Source organism: Giraffa tippelskirchi, chromosome 12 (genome assembly GCF_054371585.1).
Source record: "Giraffa tippelskirchi isolate mGirTip1 chromosome 12, T2T-mGirTip1v1.2.pri, whole genome shotgun sequence".
In the NCBI taxonomy this organism is placed as follows: Eukaryota; Metazoa; Chordata; class Mammalia; order Artiodactyla; family Giraffidae; genus Giraffa; species Giraffa tippelskirchi.
In genome coordinates, this window is record NC_137286.1 from 61,352,574 (window position 1) to 61,373,736 (window position 21,163).

At 40.2% G+C, this 21,163-nt stretch overlaps 1 protein-coding gene across 11 annotated transcripts in view; it reads right to left on the reverse strand.

Moving 5' to 3' along the window:
- The window catches only part of GABRG3 (gamma-aminobutyric acid type A receptor subunit gamma3), a 681,490-nt gene that overhangs the window by 400,752 nt on the left and 259,575 nt on the right, over window positions 1-21,163 (reverse strand). Inside the window, exon 2 of one of the 11 annotated variants that reach the window (XM_081551399.1) lies at window positions 18,572-18,900. The exons of the other annotated variants lie outside the window; for them this stretch is intronic. The gene's annotated coding sequence lies outside the window, so the exon portion shown is untranslated. The remainder of the gene's footprint in view (window positions 1-18,571; window positions 18,901-21,163) is intronic. 11 annotated transcript variants of the gene reach the window in all.

The following is a 21,163-nucleotide window of genomic DNA, read 5'->3' on the forward strand; positions in this document are numbered from 1 at the left end:
ACACTATTGTGATGGTTTTGCCATACATTGACATGAATAAGCCACAGGTGCACATTTGTCCCCCTTCCTGAACTCCACTCCCTCCTCAGCCCATCCCTCTGGGTTGACCCAGAGAGAGGGCTTTAAGTGCCCTGCTTCATGAATTGAATTTGCACTGGTCATCTATTTTACATATGGTAATATACAAGTTTCAATGCTATTCTCTCAAATCATCCCACCCTCACCTCCTCCTACAGAGTCCAAAAGTCTGTTCTTTATATCTGTGTTTCTTTTGCTGGTTTGAATATAGGATCATCATTACCATCTTTCTAAATTTCATATATATGCTTTAATATACAGCATTTGTGTTTCTATTTCTGACTTACTTCAATCTCTGTAATAGGCTCCAGTTTCATCCACCTCAGCAGAACTGACTCAAATGTGTTACTTTTTATAGCTGAGTAATATTCCATTGTGTGTGTGTGTGTGTGTGTGTGTGTGTATACACACACCACAACTTCCTTATACATTCATCTGTCAATGGACATCTAGGTTTCTTCCATGTCCTAGCTATTTTAAACAGTGCTGCAATGAACATTGTGGACATGTGTCTCCTTAAATTCTGGCATCCTCAGTGTGTATGCCCAGCAGTGGGATTGCTGGGTCATATGGCAGTTCTATTTCCAGTTTTTTAAGGAATCTCCACACTGTTTTCCATAGAGGCAATACCAGTTTGCATTCCTAAAAACAGAGTAAGAGTGTTCCCTTTTTCCACACCCTTTGCAGCATTTATTGTTTCTAGACTTTTTGATGACAACCATTCTGACTGACATGAGATGATACCCCATTGTGGTTTAGATCTGCATTTCTGTAATAATGAGTGATGTTGAGCATCTTTTCAGGTGTTTATTAGCCATCTGCATGTCTTCTATGGAGAAATATCTGTTTAGTTCTTTTGCCCATTTTTTGATAGGGTTGTTTATTTTTCTGGTGTTCAGCTGCATGAGCTGCTTGTATATGTTGGAGATTAATTCTTTGTCATTTGTTTTGTTTGCTATTTTCTCCCACTATGAAGACTGTCTTTTCACCTTGCTTATAGTTTCCTTCGTTGTGCAAAAGCTTTTAAGTTTAAATAGGTCCAATTTGTTTATTTTTGTTTTTATTTCCATTATTCTGGGAGGTGGGTCATAGAGGATCTTGCTGTGATTTATATCAAAGAATGGTTTTTTTTTTCTTGGAAAATTTTTTATTACAGTTCTAATTTCTGTGCTTGTGATTGGTCTGTTCATATTTTCTATTTCTTCCTGGTTCAGTTTTGAAAGGTTATACTTTTCTAAGAATTTGTCCATTTCTTCCAAGTTGTCCATTTTATTGGCATATAGTTGCTCATATGTTATAATCTTTGCGTTTCTGTGTTGTCTGCTGTGATTTTTCCATTTTCATTTCTAACAGTTTTTATACATCATTTATCTTCTCAAAGAACCAGATTTTAGTGCAGATCTTTACTAGTCTCCTTTGTTTCTTTTTCATTTATTTATGCTCTGATTTTTACGATTTATTTCATTCTACTAACTTTGGGTTTTTTCTTTTCTTCTTTTTTTAGTCGCTTTAGGTGTAAAGTTAGGTTGTCTATTCACTGTTTCTCTAGTTTCTTGAGGTAGGCTTGTATTTCCTTCTTAGCACTGTTTTTCCTGAATCCTAGAGGTTTGGGGTTGTCATGTTTCCATTATCATATGTTTCTATGCCTATTTTGATTTCTTCCATGATTTCTTGGGTATTCAGAAGCATGCTGTTTAGCCTCCATAGTCTGTATGTTTTTTCCTGTAGTTGATATCTAATCTTGCCACATTGTGATCAGAAAAGATGCTTGAAATGATTTCAACGTTTCTGAATTCACCAAGGCTAGATTAGTGGCCCATGATGCGATCTATCCTGGAGAATGCTCCTTGTGCATGCGAGGAAAAGGTGAAATGCTCTGCGGTGAAACAACCTGTTGGTATCTATTTCATACTTTGTTTCATTTAAAACTTGTGTTTCCTTGTAAATTTTCTGTTTGGTTAATCTATCTATTGGTGTGAGTGGGGTATTAAAGTTCCCCACTATTATTGTGTTAGTTAATTTCCCCTTTCATAATTGTTAGCATTTAGCTTATGTATTCAGGTACTTCTACATTGGGTGCATATATATTAACAATTGTTACATCTTCTTCTTGGATTTATCCCTTGATCATTATGTACTGTCCTTCTGTGTCTCTTATCATGGTCTTTATTTCAAAATCTATTTTATCTGATATGAGTATTGCTATTTCCACATTCTTTTGGTCTCCACTTGCATGAAATAATTTTTCAGCCCCTCACTTTCAATCTGTATCTGTCCCTAGGTTTGAGGTGGGTCTCTTGTAGACAGAACACATATAGGTTTTGTTTTTGTATCCATTTGGCCAGTCTTTGTCTTTTGATTGGAGCATTTAACTCATTTACATTTAATGTAATTATTGATAGTATGGTACTGTTACCATTTACTTTGTTTTTTTGGGTTTGTTTTTATAAACCTTTTCTGTTTTCCTGTCTACAGGGGATCTTTTAGCATTTGTTGAAGAGCTGGTTTGCTGGTGCTGAATTCTCTTAGCTTTTGCTTGTCTGTAAAATGTTTGATTTCTCCTTCATATCTGAAAGAGATCCTTACTGGGTAGAGTAATTTTGGTTGGAAGTTTTTCTGTTTCATCACTTTAAGTATGTCCTGCCATTTCCTCCTGGCCTGAAGAGTTTCTATTGAAAGATCAGCTGTAATCCTTATGGGGATCCCCTTGTGTGCTATTTGCTGCTTTTCCATTGCTACTTTTAATATTTTTTCTGTGTTTAATTTTTGTTAGATTGATTGATATGTGTCTTCAGTGTTTCACCTTGGGTTTATCCTGTTTGGGACCCTCTGGGCTTCTTGGACTTGGATGGCTATTACCTTCCCCACTGTAGGGAAGTTTTCTACTATTATCTCCTCAAATATTTTCTCATGCCCTTTCTTTTTTGTCTTCTTCTTCTGGGACACCTATGATTCGAATGCTGGCACATTTAACATTGTCCCAGAGGTCTCTGAGGTTATCCTCATTTCTTCTGCCTTTTTCCTCCCTGCTTCATTTATTTCCACCATTCTATCTTCCACCTCACTTATTCTTTCTTCTGCCTCAGTTATTCTACGGTTGGTTCCTTTCAGAGTGTTTTTAATCTCAGTTATTGCATTATTCATTATTGATTAACTTTTTAAAATTTCTTCTAGGTCCTTGTTAAACATTTCTTCTATCTTCTCAATCCGTGTCTCTAGTCTATTTATCTGTATCTCCGTTTTGTTATCAAGATATTGAATCATCTTTACTATTATTATTCTCAATGCTTTTTCAGGTAGACTCCCTGCTTATTCCTCTTTGTTCAGTTTGGTGGGGGTTTTTTAATCATGTTCCTTCACCAACTGGATATTTCTGTGCCTTTTCATTTTGTTTAGTTGCTGTGTGCCAGGTGTCATTTCTTTAGGATGGAAGTTCGTGGTTCCTCTTGATTGTGGAGTCTTCTCCCTGTGGGTGGGAATGGACCAGTGGCTTGGTTGGGGGAACTTGTGTCTGTGTTCTGGTGGGTGGAGCTGGATCTCTTCTCTCTGGAGTTAAATGAAGTGTACAATAGTGAGTTTTTGGGTGTCTATGGATTTAGTATGGCTTTAGGCAGCCCACATTTTAATGTTCAGGGTTGTGTTCCTGTTTTGCTGGAGAAGTGTTTGCTGTTGAGTGTGGTGTGTCTTGCACCAGAACTTGTTGGTTTTTTGTGGACCTTGGATTCAGTGTAGGTATGGATTGTTGGGTGGGAACTTGTCTATTAGTGTTACCTGAGGTCAGGAGTTCTCTGATGTTATAAAGTACCGGAGCTGAGGCTCCTGCCTCTTGGTTTCAGTCCCCCTCTTACAGTAGCCTCAAGACTTCTCCATCCGTATAGCACAGAAGTTAAAACCCCTAGGTTAATGGTCAAACAACTCTCCACAGCCAGGAACACCCAGAGAGATTCACGGAATTATATAGAGAAGAGAAGAGGGAGGAGAGAGATAGAAGTGACCAGGAGGAGAAAAGGGAGGGCCAAAACGGGAGAGAGCAATCAAGTGAAAGTGAAAGTCACTCAACCGTGTCTGACTCTTTGTGACCCCATGGACTATACAGTCCATGTAATTCTCTAGGCCAGAATACTGGAGTGGGTAGCCGTTCCCTTCTCCAGGGGATCTTCCCAACCCAGGGATCGAATACAGGTCTCCTACATTGCAAGTGGATTCTTTACCACCTGAGCCACAAGGGAAGCCCAAGAATACTGGAGTGGACAGCCTATCCCTTCTTCAGTGGATCTTCCTGACCCAGGAATTGAACTGGGGTCTCCTGTATTGTAGGCGGATTCTTTACCAACTGAGCTAATGGAAACAAGAGCAATGAAGCCAGTAGTCAAATCCCTAAGTGAAAATGGATACTGAAAATTATATTTTTAAAGGTAAAAAATTGATAACAAATATCAAAAAGGAAAGATTAGAAACCTAGAATAGGTTTCTCAAATATTCAATCTAAAAAGTACAAAACAAAATCAATTACAAAAATTAAATAAATATATATATATATATATATGGAATTTGTTTTAGAAAAATAGAGGGTTTTTTTTAGAAAGGTAATAGTGGGCTATAAAAATGAAAGTTAAAGGAGCAATAAAGAATTTTTTTTAATTAAAAAGTAATAATAGTAAGACTATATATAGGAATTTCTCTGGAGCTGTGTGGGCAGTGTGGGGTCAGTTCAGTGTCAGATAGTCCCTTATTCTGGCATCTACTTGTTCTCAAGTTCTATATTGCCCCTCAAATGCACAGTCTCAGCATTAACTGTAGGTTTTAAATCTGTTGCACCTTTCACTTCTGGGGTGGTTCCCCTTCTTTGTTTATTTTGGATCCCTCTGTTTGCAAGTCTCTTCAGGGTCTAATTTCTAACCTGAAATGGGGGGGTGAAGGTGGGCACTTATTCATGCTCACTTGTTCAGTTGTGCTGTGGAAAGGGAGGGACATTGCAAAGAAATACCACTGGCATGTGTGGGGAGTGCTTGCAGTAAAGGGACCACACGGGGTTTGCCAAAGCCTAAAGCAGTGTGTACTTCCTGGCCCACACTGCTCAGGCTCCAGGGTGCTCTGCAAGGACACTGTCTCAGGTGGGCCCTGCATTTCGTGCACTTCCCTGGCCTAAGCATCTCAGGCTCTCGGGTACTCCGCAAGGGCCCAGACCCAGATTGGCTGTGTGTTTTGCACTTCCTGTGTCCAAGCTACTCAGGCACCCGGGTAGTTGGCGAGAGCACTGTCCCAGGAGGACCGTGAGTCTTATGCCCCTCCCTGGTCCTGGGTGCCCGATTTCCCAGGTGTGCTGCAGGGGCACAGCCCCAGGTGTGCCATGTGTCTCCTCTGGGGAAATGACCTCACGTTGTGATACTCCTGGCTGATGTGAACCACCCAGGATCCCAGGATGATGTGCTTGGCAACCTGCAGCCTGCTCACAGTTCAGTGGGTGATGCAGTCTCTAGGGCCGAGACTGCAGTGGCCTCTGGCCTTCTGCCTCTAGCTGCTATGCACCTGACTCTCTGCCTCTGGGGAGGGAAGACTGACCCTAAATGGCAGACGGCTTGCTCTCCTTTTGTATTTGCTAGGGTGCAATCTTTTGTGCTGTGAGCCATGCCAGGGTCACCATGCAGTGTTAGAGCCTTCTAGCAGGAAAAGTCCTTTTTTTTTTTTTTTTTTTGTCTCTCTGGTGGTCCCATGGTTTGGGTTGCTATTTGCTAGGTCACATTAGCCCCCTCAGTTGTCCTCAGGGGGTTCAATCCCGGTCCTTACCCTAAGGACCTACACACGATGCAGCCTGTGCCTCCCTCCCTAGCCCCTACTCACTGCTGCTGGAAGTGAGTGTCTGAGCCACTTCTCCACTTCTCTGCTGGTAATTGCTGTTAGGCGCATATTCTGGGTTTTTGTGGGTTTTTTTGCCTTTTTTTTTCTGGTTATGTTGCCCTCTGAGATTCCAAAGTTCCCCACTGACCCACCTATGAGAGGGTTTCCTAGTATGTGGAAACTTCTTCTCCTTCATGACTCTTTCCCCAGGACATGTCTCCATTCCTAAATCCTTCGTCTCTGTTTTTGTCTTTTACATTTTGTCCTACCTCCTTTTGAAGGGATTGGGTTGTCTTCTAGGTGTCTGGTGTCCTTTGCCAGCGTTCAGAAGACGTTTTGTGGAAGTTGCTCCACATTCAAATGATCTTTTGATGAATTTGTGGGGGAGAAAGTGGTCTCCCTGCCATATTCCTTGGCCATCTTAGGACTGCCTCTTTTTAGGGATTTCTATGCCTAACATCATGTCATCTGCAAACAGTGAGAGTTTTACTTCTTGTTTTACAACCTAGATTCCTTTTGTTTCTTTTTTTTCTCTGATTGCCATAGCTAGCACTTCCAAAAGTATGTTGAATGATAGTGGCTAGAGTGGGCAACCTTGTCTTGTTCCTGATCTTAGAGGGAATGCTTTCAGTTTTTCATCAAGAATAATATTTTCTGTGTGTTTATCATATATGGCCTTTATTATATTGAGCTAGGCTCCTTCTATGCCCATTTTTCGAAGAGAATTTTTTTTTATAATAAATGGGTGTTGTATTTTGTTGAAAGCTTTTTCTGCATCTACTGAGGTTATCAAATGGTTTTTATCTTTCAATTTGTTAATATGGTGTATCACATTGATTGATTTGCATATACTGAAGAATCCTTGCATCCCTGGGATAAACCCAACTTGATCATGGTGCATGATCTTTTTAATGTGTTGTTGAATTCTGTTTGCTAGAATTTTGTTGAGGATTTTTGCATCTATGTTCATCAGTGATACTGATCTGTAATTTTCTTTTTTGTGTGTTGTCTTAGTCTGGTTTTGATATCAGGGTGATGGTGGTCTCATAGGAGTTGTAAGTGTTCCTTCCTCAGCAATTTTTGGAAGAGTTTTAGAAGGATAAGGATTTGTTCTTCTCTAAATGTTTGATATAATTCACCTGTGAAGTCATCTGGTTCTGGGCTTTTGCTTTTGGGGAGTTTTTTTTCCCAGCTTCAATTTCAGTGCTTGTAATTGGATTGTTCATAATTTCTATTTCATCCTGGTTCAGTCTTGGTAGATTGAACTTTTCTAAGAATCTGTTCATTTCTTCCAGGTTGTCCATTTTATTGGCATATAGTTGTTTGTAATACTCTCTTATGATCCTCTGCATTTTTGCATTGTCTGTTACAACCTCTCCCATTTCTAATTTTGTTGATTTGATTCTTCTCCCTTTTTCCATTATTATTTTTAGTTTGCATTATTTCATATGCAAAGTTAGCATATTTTGATCAACCATCTGTGTAATGTGCTGCTTTTCCCTCTGGTTGCTTAATTTCTTTTTCTTTTTTGTTGCAGCAATTTAATTATAATTTTCCTGGGTATGAATTTTCTGCCTAGGGTTGGTTAAGTTTCTTTGTCCTAAATACTTTTATTTCTGAGGAGAACTTGGAAAACATTCAGCCGTTATTTCTCTAAATATCCCAATTCCTCTCTTCTTCTGGGGCTGCTATTATACATACTTGAGACCACTTGACCACTTGACATTTTCTCAGAGATCACTCAGGACCTGATCATTCTTTCAGCACTTTTCCTTCAGTATTTCAGCTTAAATGTTTTCTATTGAAGATATAGTCTTCAAGTTAACTGATCGTTTCTTCTGTAATATATACAATATTAAATTTCCTGTTAAGGCCACATATTATTTTTTAAAATTTTAGACACTGTTTTTTTTTAGGTCTAGAATTTTTATTTGATTTTATTCATAGTTTCCATGCTCTACTGAGATTCCCCCATCTTCTTTCATTATCTTCCCATTTCCCTTCAAATCTTTAATAATATTTATAATAGCTCTCTAAAGCCCTTGTCTATTATTTCCACTGTTAGTATCACTTCTGAGTCTTTTCTGTTAAGACTGAATTTTCTCTTGACTATTGCCATACTCTCTTATTTCTTTGCATATCTAATAATTTTTAATTGTATTATGACACTGGATGCAAGCTATTAGTGTCTAGATTTTGTTGTCTTCTTTCAAGCACATTGAATTTTGTTCCAATAATTAGTTAATTCAGCCTGTTCCTTTTGAAGCTTCTTTTTAATATTTTTTGAGTAGGTCTAGAATTTCTTACTTTTGGGTCAGGCTAGCCCTATTTCTAAAGCATTAGCTTCATTTAGTTTCAAATAAATGGTTAATGTTTGTCTTTGGCACATCTGAATTCTAATGTCTTTAAGTTCTGTAAAATTTCCAAACTACCATTAAGCTTAAAGCTTCCCAATAATTGTTCCCTGCCAGATTTGGTGAACACTTCCTCATAGCTTATTATTTTCATCAGATTTCTGAAGCTCTTCTTTCTGAAACATAGTTCCCTCTTCTCTGACATTCTTCCTGCATCTCCAGCCACATCAGCATCACAGGACTCTCATCTCCATCTCCTCAGCTGAGTGAGGCTAACACACTCTGCCTGGGCTCCATCTCCTTGCCCCAGGATTGGAGAGCACTTCTAAGTAGAAAGTCAGGTGACAATGAGGCTCACCTCTTGAGTTTTCCTGCTCTCCAAGAAGATGGTCCTGTGCTTCCTCCTGCCCAACATCTAAAAACAATCATTTCATATATTTTATCCAATTACATAGTTTTTAATGGTGAGAAGGTCAGCATGACACTTCACTTCTGCATTGCCAAAACAGGAAGTCAGCACAGATCTTTCAAAACTACAACAAGTTGTAGGGATTAATGTGGTTTAGGAAGTCCTACCAAGGCACAGAACCAGAACTATGACTGCCTCCTTTCCTGAGAAAGAAGACAGTAAAGGTAGAAAAATGCCCCTGATACCTGTGAGAAAGTCTGAGACTTAATTAAGTTGCGTGGATGGTGATTTGGGTTTGAGGAAGACAGACCAATTTAGTGATGGAAGGGTAAAATTAGTTCAGCTTTTTTGTGTGTCTCATCTCTGAATGAGACACTGTGTTGACCACACCTGAGGCAACCTGGACATTTGCCTCTGTCACCAGAACTGAGAAAAACAGTTGGGGACTAACTAACAAGGCATTTTCCCCACCCCAAACCAAAACAAGACAAGATGGGCAAATGAATTACAATCCTATGGTCTCTGCCCAAAGGAGGAAAAGATAAGGTCAGAATTGTTTTGCTACTGAAGAACAACTGGTAGTTTTCTGAAGCGTGGAGCTCTGTCCTAAAGTTTATCTTACAAACCCCAATCTACCCTTGTTCACACTTTGAGGCTGTCATATAATAGGAATTGGCCTCCCACACAGACATCCTTTGGCAAACTCATGCATACACATAAAGGACTATTACCTAACAGGCCAAAAAAAAAAAAAGACAGATTCTATAAGAAACAGACATATAAGAGTAAATTAATTTAAAATTGTATATTTTAAAGGAAAGAAAACAATATAATACTCAGGGAAAGCCCAGAAGCTGCCATAGTCTCTCCAGATCATGTTTATAGTATTAATACATGTAAAACGCAGCACTTCCTGAAAAAAAACAAAACCATATTTCTAAACATTTTGCAGCTGCTGGAGCTGCTGGGGCTTAGGGATGGACCACGGTGCACTGAGCTGCAATGGAGGGGAGCCTGGGAAAGGTGAGCACGCTGGGGCCAGCCTCAGGCCACCCCAGAGGCCTCCCGGCAGGAAGAGGAGACACGTGACTATGTTTACTGGCCCTGTTTCCTCAACGCATTGTCCACCCAATTCCCTCGGAAAATGGAAAGACTTGCCGGCTGTCTCTGCCCAAGTTCCTCACAGGCGCCCAATGAACAAACCCAGACTGCAACATGCAGCCCTGCTATTTTTCTGATCTCTCATCCCTCCGTCCTCCTGTTCATTTTGCAGATACCGATGAGAAGCACGGTGTTTGTGGCTGGGGTGATTTTGTGAAAGGGTTGATTCTTGGGACTCTGAGAGACCAACACTGAATTTTCCTATTTAGTGTTGACCAGTTCAGTTCAGTTCAGTCCATCAGTCATGTCCAACTCTTTGAGAACATGTGGACTGCAGTACACCAGGCTTCACTGTTCATCAACAATTCCTGGAGCTTGCTCAAACTCATGTCCATTGAGTCGGTGATATCATCCAAACATCTGATTCTCTGTCATCCCCTTCTCCTTCTGCATTCAATCTTTCCCAGTATCAGGATCTTTTCTAATGAGTCAGTTTTTCACACCAGGCGGCCAAAGTACTGGAGCTTCAGCTTCAGCACCAGTGCTTCCAATGAATATTCAGGAATGATTTCCTTAAGGATTGACTGGTTTGATCTCCTTGCAGTCCAAGAGCCTCTCAAGAGTCTTCTCCAACATGACAGTTTAAAAGCATCAATTTTTCAGTGCTCAGGTTTCTTTATGGTACAACTCAAATCCATACATGACTACTGAAAAAAACATAGCTTTGACTATACAGATCTTTGCCAGTAAAGTAATGTCTCTGCTTTTTAATATGTAGTCTAGGTTTGTCATAACTTTTCTTTCAAGGAGCAAGCATCTTTTAATTTCATGGCTGCAGTCACCATCTGCAGTGATTTTGGCGCCCAAGAAAACAAAATCTCTCACTTTTTCGATTGTTTCCCTATCTATTCGCCATGAAGTGATCGGACCAGATACCATGATCTTCATTTTTTGAATGTTGAGTTTTAAGTCAGCTTTTTCACTCTCCTCTTTCACTTTCATCAAAAGGGTCTTTAGTTCTTCTTCACTGTCTGCCATAAGGGTGTTGTCATCTGCATATCTGAGGTTATTGGTGATTCTCCTGGCAATCTTTTTTTTTTATTATTTTTTTAATTTTTTTAAATAAATTTATTTATTTTAGTTGGGGGCTAATTACTTTACAATATTGTAGTGGTTTTTGCCATACATTGACATGAATCAGCCATGGGTTTACATGTGTTCCTCATCCTGAACCCCCCTCCCACTTCCCTCCCCATCCCATCCCTCTGGGTCATCCCATTGCCCCAGCCCTGAGCATTTGTCTCATGCATCAAACCTGGAATGGTGTTCTGTTTCACATATGATAATATACATGTTTCAATGCTATTCTCTCAGAACGTCCCACCCTCACCTTCTCCCTCAGAGTCCATAAGACTGTTCTATGCATCTGTGTCTCTTATTCTGTCTCGCATATAGGGTTATTGTTACCATCTTTCAAATTCCATATATATGCATTAGTATACTGTATTGGTGTTTTTCTTTCTGGCTTACTTCACTCTCTATAATGGGCTCCAGTTTCAGCTTGTGATTCATCCAGCCTGGCATTTCACATGATGTATTCTGCATATAAGTTAAATAAGCCAGGTGACAACATACAGCCTTGACATACTCCTTTCCCAATTTGGAACCAGTCCATTGTTCCATGTCCAGTTCTAACTGCTGCTTCTTGACCTGTACAGAGGTGTCTCAGGATGCAGGTAAGGTGGTCTGTTATTCCCATCTCTTTAAGAATTTTCTACAGTTTGTTGTGATCCACACAGTCAAAGGCTTTGGCATAGTCAATAAAGCAGAAGTAGATGTTTTTCTGGAGTTCTCTTGCTGTTTCTATGATCCAATGAAAGTTGGCAATTTGATTTCTGGTCCCTCTGCCTTTTCTAAATCCAGCTTGAACATCTGGAAGCTCATGGTTCACATACTGTTGAGGCCTAGCTTGGAGAATTTTGAGCATTGCTTTGCTAGCATATGAGATGAGCGCAACTGTGCAGTAGTTTGAACATTCTCTGGTATTGCCTTTCTTTGGGATTGGAATTAAAACTAACCTTTTCCAGTCCTGTGGCCACTGCTGAGTTTTCCAAATTTGCTGGCATATTGAGTGCAGCACTTTCACAGCATCATCTTTTAAGGTTTAGAATAGCTCAGCTGTAATTCCATCAACTTCACTAGCTTTGTTTGTGTGTTGCTTCCTAAAGTCCACTTGACTTCGCATTCCAGGATGTCTGGCTCTAGGTGAGTGATCACACTACTGTGGTTATCTGGGTCATGAAGATCTTTTTTGTATAATTCTGTGTATTATTGCCACCTCTATTTGATATCTTCTGCTTCTATTAGCTCTATAGCATTTTTGTCCTTTATTGTGCCCATCTTTCCATAAAATGTTCCCTTGGTATCTCTAATTTTCTTGAGGAGATCTCTAGTTTTGCCCATTCTATTGTTTTTGTCTATTTCTTTGCATTGATAGTTAGGAAGGCTTTCTTATCTCACCTTACTATTCTTTGGAATTCTGAATTCAGATGGATATATCTTTCCTTATCTCCTTTGCCTCTCACTTCTCTTCTTTCTCCACTCACAGTTCTTCAGGCACTCTATCTATCAGAGCCTTTGTCCTGCTTCATTTTGCATTCCATGGTCAAACTTGCCTGTTACTCCAGGTACCTCTTGATTTCCTACATTTGCATTCCTGTCTCCTATGATGAAAAGGACATCTTTTTTCGGTGTTAGTTCTAGAAGGTCTTCTAGGTCATCATAGAACCGTAAAACTTCAGCTTCTTCGGCATTAGTGGTTGGGGCATAGACTTGGATTACTGTGATATTGAATGGTTTGCCTTGGAAGCAAAGAGAGATCATTCTATCATTTTTGAGACTGCACCCAAGTACTGCATTTCAGACTCTTCTATTGACTATGAGGGCTACTCTATTTCTTCTAAAGGATTCTTGCCCACAGTAGTAGATGTACTGGTCATCTGAATTTAATTTGCCCATTCTGGTTTATTTTAGTTCACTGATTTCTAAATTGCTGATGTTCACCCTTGCCATCTCCTGTTTGACCACTTCTAATTTACCTGGATTCATGGACCTTGCATTCTAGGATCCTATGCAATATTGTTCTTTATAGCACTAGACTTTACTTCCATCACCAGTCACATCACAACTGGGCATTGTTTTTGCTTTGGCTCTTTCTCTTCATTCTTCCTGGACTTGTTGCTCCACTCTTCCTAGTAGCATATTGGGCACCTACCGACTGGGGAGTTCATCTTTCAGTGTCATATCTTTGTGTCTTCGCATTCTGTTCATGGGGTTCTCAAGGGAAGAAGTGGCAAGGCAAGAAGTGGTTTGCCATTCTCTTCTCCAGTGGACCCCATTTTGTCAGAACTCTGCACCATGACTCATCCTTCTTGGGTGGCCCTACACGGCATGGCTCACAGTTTCACTGAGTTAGACAAGGCTGGGATCCATGTGATCAGTTTGGTTAGTTTTCTGTGATTGTGGTTTTCATTCTGTCTGCCCTTTGATGGATAAAGTTAAGAAGCTTCCTGATGGGAAGTCTGGCTGTGGGGGAATCTGGTTCTTGTTCTGATGGGCAGGGCCATGCTCAGTAAATCTTTAATCAAATTTTTTGTTGATGGGTGGGGATATGTTCCATCCCTGTTTTTTGGCCTGAGACCAAACTATGGTAGGGGTAAAGGTGGTAATGGTGACCTCCTTCAAAAGGACTTATGCCAGCACTGTTGTATTCAGTGCCCCTGACCCCGCGGCAGGACACTATTGACCCATGCTTTTGCCAGAGACTCCTGGACACTCACAGCCAAGTCTGGCTCAGTCTCTTGTGGGATCACTGCTCCTTTCTCCTGGGTCCTGGTGCACACAATGTCCTGGGTCACTCCAAGAGTCCATGTCCCCAGTTCTGTGGAAATTCTATAATCAAATCCTATTGGGCTCCAAAGTCAAATTCCCTGGAGGTTCTCAGTCCCTTTGCCAGATCCCTAGGTTGGGAAATCTGTTGTGGGTCCTAGAACTTAAGTTCAAGAACTTCATTGGTATAATTGTTCTCGAGTTTGTGGGTTGTCCGCTCAATGGCTCTATGGTCGGGCTAATGGCGACCTTCTCCAAGAGGACTTATGCCACACGCCGTGCCCCCCAGGTCTGCTGCAACCAGAGCCCTTGTCCCATGGCAGGCAACTGCTGACCCATGCTTCTTCAGGAGACACTCAAAACTCAAAGGCGGTTTAGTTCAGTCTCTGTGGTGTATCTGGTTCCTGGTTCACACAAGATTTATTTGAGCCCTTCCAGCATCTCTGGCGGGTATGGGGTTTGATTCTAAATGCGATTTTGCCCCTCCTACCATCTTGTTGAGACTTCTCCTTTGCCCTTGGACGTGGGGTGTCTTTTTTTGGTGGGATCCAACATTCTCCTGCTGATGGTTGTTCAGCAGTGAGTTGCAAGTTTGGAGTTCTCACAGGAGAAGATGAGTGCACATCCTTCTACTCTGCCATCTTAAATAACCATATAGTGTTGACCAAGCTCCACCCAGAAATGGAATTTGAACTGGTGTCAGAAGACATTGTTCTCCAACATACGGTAGGGTGAATGGATGCATTCTCCCCACCACACACATATACAAATACCCCACATTTCTCAGGTTGGATGTGTGCCAACCTTGCCAAATGCAGCTGCATCACTATGCACTTGACATTGACTATGATACTGGCTGCAGCCAGGACATTGCCAAAATCCTCACCTGGGCCTCTACAGCCTAGAACAGCAAATGCTGTATCAGGGTCCAAAGACAAGTTCAACTTCAAATGACAGCTATGGGACATCTCCAAGGATCTGAGCTCTGTGTGGTGCACATTCTTTCACTGCACTAGGATTTCACTGGCCATTCCCAGCCTATATATAGTCTGTACAGAAGAAAGCATCCCTGCAAATACTGTAGGTGCATCATATGGTAAGATTTATATTTCCAAAACATTTTTAGATTTTTTTTACATGCTATTAATTGAGATGACATACTCATCTAGTAAGTCCTTTTGTACATTAAAAAAGTAACTTTTTTCATAATTAAAAAAGGAGTATTACCTAACAGTCTAAAAAAAATAACATATTAGATGGCAGATTCTATAAAAAACAGACAGGAGAATAAATTAATTTAAAATTTGATATTGGCCTGATAAACACTAAAAATTAATGACATATATTAGCAATATTTGATATAAAACATTAAAATAAGATATTAGTCAGGATGACTAACTGAATAGATATAGCTGAGGATCAACTTAAAATTCAAAGACTAGACTGAGTAAATGTCAATGGATAAGAAACCACAAAGTCATATGAAAGATAAATGCAAAGTTAAGACATATTCAAGACACAGGCTGAAGTGCCATCATCCAGATAACAGAAGTCCTGGAAAGAGACAAGCATGAAAATAAGTTGTGAGAAATAGGTAAAGAAAGAGGGAAGCTAAATAATTTTAAAAATTCAAGAAAAACCTTTGACTGAAATGACCTATGGAGAATCAAAGATATTTCAGGTGTCTGACCCCAGTTCCCAAAATAAGGCTTCTGAATCCCTTGTAAATAGAGGTGGGTAAGAAAAACTTTTGTAACAATACCTAGTCTTTGACCCCAGTTCTCAGCACAAAGCTTGTGGAACCCTTGAAAATTCCTAAGTAGTAAAAGCACTAGGAATCTTTTGTACTAATATTTGGTCTTTGATCCTGGTTCCTGATGCAGAGCTCCTAAATCCCTTGGAACTCCCTGGGTAATAGGAGCGTCTTTGATCTAATGAGTTGACTGGATGGGCACCTGGGGGGTGACTGGTCACCAGGAAGATCAAGCCATTATCAAAGTTTAGAACTTTCAGCCCCATCTCTCATTCTCTAGAGAAGAGAGAGGGTCTGGCAACAGAGTTACTAATCACCCTTATATGATGAAGACTCTATAAAAATCCTAATAATATGGGATTCAGGAAGTTTCCAGGTTGGTGAACATATCCACATACCAGAGTGGGATATACCCCAACTTCACAGGGACAGAAGCTCCTGTACATGGGTCCTTCCCAGATTTCTGCTAAAGTGTCTCCTCATCTGGCTGTTTATCCATACCCTCTTATAAACTAGCAGAGGTTAAGTATGTCTCTGAGTTCTGTGAGCTATTCTAGCAAAAATAACTGAATCCCAAGGGGACGAAGTCATGTGTGCTGTGCTGTGCTTAGTTGCTCAGTCGTGTCCGATTCTTTGTGACCTCATGGACTGTAGCCCGCCAGGCTCCTGTTTCCATGGGGATTCTCCAGGCAAGAATACTGGAGTGGGTTGCATGCCCTCCTCCAGGGGATCCTCCCAACCCAGTGATAAAACCCAGGTATCCTGCATTGCAGCGGATTCTTTACCAACTGAGCCATAAGGGAAGCCCAAGAATACTGGAGTGGGTAGCCTATCCCTTCTCAAGGGGATCTTCCCGACTCAGGAATTGAACTTGGGTCTCTTGCATTGCAGGTGGATTCTTTACCAGCTGAGCTACCAGGGAAGCAAAAATAACTGAATCCCAAGGGGAAGGAGTCATGGGAACCTCTAATTGTAGCCAAATTAAACAGAAGTTCTGGTAACCTAGGGACCTGCGTGTGTGTGTTCTAAGTTGCTTCAGTCGTGTCCGACTCTTTGCGACCCCATGGACTGTAGCCCAACAGACTCCTCTGTTCATGGGATTCTCCAGGCAAGAATACTGGAATGGGTTGCCGTGCTCTCTTCCAGGGGGTCTTCCTGAACCTGGGATTGAACTCGCGTCTCTTAGGTTTTCTGCATTGGCAGGAGGGTTCTTTACCACTAGTGCCCACTAGTAGGAAGCCCAATGTGGGGACCTACTACTTGCAATTGGCACTGAAGTTTGAGGGGAGCAGTCTTGTGGGACTGAGCCCTTAACCTGTGGGATCTGACACTATCTCCAGGTAACACCATCAGAACTGAGTTAAACTGTAAGACACCCAGCTGGTGATGAGGGATTGGTTGATATGTGAATAACCTACCAACAACTTATTGTGAGAGTAAAGGAGAAACACAAAAGGAACACTGAATTTTCTGAAACAGAAAAATACCAGAGCACATATGAAGGAAATGAATCAAAATGACATTACATTGGCTACAAAAAGATATTTGGGTAGTATTTTCAATACTTTTTTTAATTTATTTATTTTAATTGAAGGCTAATTACTTTACAATATTGTAGTGGTTTTGCCATACATTGACATGAATCAGCCATGGGTGTACATGTGTTCCCCATCCTGAACCCCCCTTCCACTCCCTCCCCATCCCATCCCTCAAGGTAACAGTGTTTGGGCTTCCATGGTGGCTCCATGCTAAAGAATCTGCCTGCCAATGCAGGAGACATGGGTTCAGTCTCTAGGTCAGGAAGATTCCTTGGAGAAGGAAATGGCAACCTACTCAAGTATTCTTCCTGGGAATATGTGCCACAGGAAGACCCACATTGATAACTGTGTTTAGGTAAAGTACTTACTTAAATAAGTACTTAGAAAAAGTGGAAAGACAATCAAGGAGTTTCCATGTAAGATGCATGACCAAAAAAGCTTCAATAGTTTGTTGTGTTAAAAAGAGAAATACATCTTAATACACCATAAGTAAAATATGGGTAACATCTTCATGATAGGAATGGGAGACCAAAGGATGCAAAAACTTGAAAAAATTTTGCCTTATTTTTGTCTTGCAAGTCCATTTAATTAGTGAAATTAATACAGAGTTTCTAGCTTTCTTTAGTTAGGACTTGTCCTGCTATATTTCTTTCATCCTTTTGTTTTCAGTTTTCTGCTTTCCCTAATACTTTTTTCACGTGTCAATGTTAAACAGCAAATATTTGTATCTGGTTTTTCCAAATTGTTTTCTTCTACTTGGAGAATTTTATATATTTCTATTTTAAACATTTTTATGCTTGGAACTGTTTCTCCCATCTTATTCTATTAATTTGTCCTTCTTATCTGTACTTCTTTTCAGTCATGTCTTATTTTCCCTTTTGTAACTGATGGATCAGTTCTGTAGAAAACAAAAATTTAGAATATTCTCACAGTCGTCAGTGAACCCTAGTCTGTGAATGAGGCCTTGTTCTAGGTAACAGAGATAGAAGTGTAAAATAAACAGAGTATCTGTTCTCAAGACAGTGCAGGGGAGAATATCAGTTTCCACATTTCTAGGGCAAAAGATGCCTCTAGCTAACTGGTAAATATATGTCTCTTTAAAACATATAATTTTTTGAAACAAAAAGAAAAAATAATTGATACACTGATGCAAGGAAAGAAACAAAAGATGCCAGATGGTATAAAAATATATAACAGCAATTACTGAACTCAGTTTCTTAAGCATTATTTCACAAAAGCATATGAAGCAACATAGCATTGTTTTTTTTTAATACCCATTAAAAATTCCTATGTTGATTGATGCGAGTTCCTCCTGAATTACTACTGCTGCCACTGTAATAGAGTCTCCCCAGCTGGAGAGGAGCCAGCGGCGGGCTGAGTCCATGGCACCCACGCCTCAGACAGAGATCCCAGTAAAGGGCGCATCAACCACCTCCTCTGCATGGCCATTAGTGGTCTCACTCAGCCAGAGAGGAGCCTCCCCCTCCCTCTGTTGTACATAAAAGGAGCCAAAACTTGGACTGAGATAAGATGTTTTTTTCATCTTCTCAGCTAGCTTTCCAATGAAAATTGTAATTCCGTGTTCCAACAACTCATCTCCCAATTTACTGACCTGTCATGCATCAAGTAGAATGAGCTTAGGCTCGGTAACATATCATGTCTGTAACTGAGGATGAAGACTGACTTCCCAAGTAGCAAGGGAACCACTGAAGAGCTTCTAGTTCATTTCTCTTCCAAAGATAGTGACTCACAGCTTACTCATAAACAGGAAGTAATAATACAACATGTTGGTGTTCCCCACTAAGTCTCAAGAAAAGCCTGTGAATCTGGGTTCCTGTATTGACTTTCAACTTCTGGTTTCCATCAAGTCACTTCACTTGCCTCTTTTTCAGTTTCAGGATCATATGTGAGGAACCCCAGAATGACATCTGTGAAACTACTCTGAAAAACATAAATTTTTATACCCCTTTAATTTATGGAGAGAAAGACATTCTGGGAAGGGAAACAAAGTCCTTTATCCCTCTACCCAGCACCATGTCTGTTCCTGTCATCAAGGAAGGCTGGCCCCCTTCTGAAGGGATGATATAAACAGAAATGCTTGAATGTTTTCACTATTTCAAAAAGCAAAACAGGCGTTTATAAGATCCAGGATCATATTTAAAACAATCCTATTAGAAAGTTGGTTTAAAAAATTGAGATTTTCCACAGAAGCTATTTGGATGGCAAATAAGCATGTAAAAAAAGATGTTCAGCATCACAAATCACTGAAAGTAAAAGTCGCTCAGTCGAGCCTGATTCTTTGCAACCCAACTAGAATTCTCTAGGCCAGAATACTGGAGTGGGTAGTGTTTCCCTTCTCCAGGCGATCTTCCCAACCCAGAGACTGAATCCAGGTCTCCTGCATTGCAGGCAGATTCTTTACCAGCTGAGCAATCACTGGTTAAAAAAATGAGATTTTCCACAGAAGATATCTGGATAGCAAATAAGCATGTAAAAAAGATGTTCAGCATCACAGATCATTAGGGAAATGCAAATTAAGACCAAAATTACACACCAATCAGAATGGCTAAAGTAAAAATAGTGATAAATTCTGTGAGGTTGTGGAGAAACTGCATCTGTCATAGATTGCTGTGAGAGGGTACAAAGATACAGCCACTCTGGAAAGCAGTTTAGCACTTTTTCATAAAACTAAACACGCACTTGTGTACAACTCTGCAATTAAACTCCTAGAAATGAAAATTTATGACCACAAAAATTCTGTACACTAATTGTTATGAACTCAATCCATATGTTGAACTCCTAATCCCCGATGTGACCATATTTAGAGATAGGTCTTTCAAGAGGGTAACTAAGCTTACATGGGATGGGGCCCTAATCCCATAGGACTGGTGTTACCATAAGAAGAGGAAGAGATACAGGAACATGCTTGCTTCTCTCTCTCTCTCCCTACACCTGTCCCCAAGTGCACAGAGTTTCGAAAGGCCATGTGAGGTCATAGCGAGAAGACAAAAAGGTGCTATCTGCGAGTCAGAAAGAGGTCTCACCAGAAACCAACCCCAGAGCATCTTGAGCTGGAACTCCCCACCTCCTAAACCATGAGAAAATAAATGCCACCCAATCTGTGGCCTTTTGTTATGGAAGTCTTAGTAGGCTTATATACTAACATTCATAGTTGCTTAATTTGTCATAGCTCCAAACTGGAGACAAGTAAAACTTCTCTCAGTAAGGGAGTGCTTCAGCAAGCTACAAAGAATATCACTCAGAAGAAAAAAGCAATGAACTGTTGATTCACACCACAAACTGATGGCTCTTAAGGACAATGGGTGAAGTGAATAAAACTCATAAGATCATATACTATATGACTCCATTTACATAACATTTTTGCAAAGAATAAAGGTATAGAGATGGAAAACTGATTCATAGTTGCTAGGGGTTAGGGATGTTGGGTGTGACTATAAAAGAGCAGCAGGAGAGGGATCTCTGTGGTGACGGGATAGTTCTGTATCTTAACTGAAGGATGGTTAGAGAAATCTACATATGCGATAAGATGGCCTTGAAGATAACTGTGCATCTATATACTGTCCAAAAGTCTGGTTTCCAGTTTGATACATAAGGAGAACCACTAGGGGAAACTGGGTAAGGGGTACATGGGACTTCTCTATACCACATTTGTATCTTCCTATCATCATTTCAAAATAAATCTATTTATTCAAATAATTATTTATTTGAATATATTTTTATAATTATTTCAAAATTAAGTTTTAAAGATTCATAGGAAACCCCAAAAGTGTTGCTGCCCTGATGGCTTTTAAGTCATCACAGTTTTAAAAATAGTGAAAAATCAGCAGTCTGCCTTACAACATACTACATTCCTTTTAGTATAAACTGATGCTTTACAGAACTTATATTACAGGAGCCAGGGAGCCCTGGTCCAACCTCAAGGTCTTCTGCTCTCTTGGCCACACTTTAGTATTCCCTGGTTGGAGGAGGTGTAGATTCAGCCATCACTGGGTTGAAGCTGGGCTCTAGTGACCCTCAGTCTGGTACTTTCTGAGTAATGATCTGTCTAATCCTCAGTTTATTCATCTAAAAACAAGTGTTTTACACATGTTTCTTCTTGTGTTTGAAGGGTCAGTGTCCGAATTGAAGATGATAAATGCAACACTTATGATAATCTCTGACCTCTAGTGGGACGTGGAGAAAG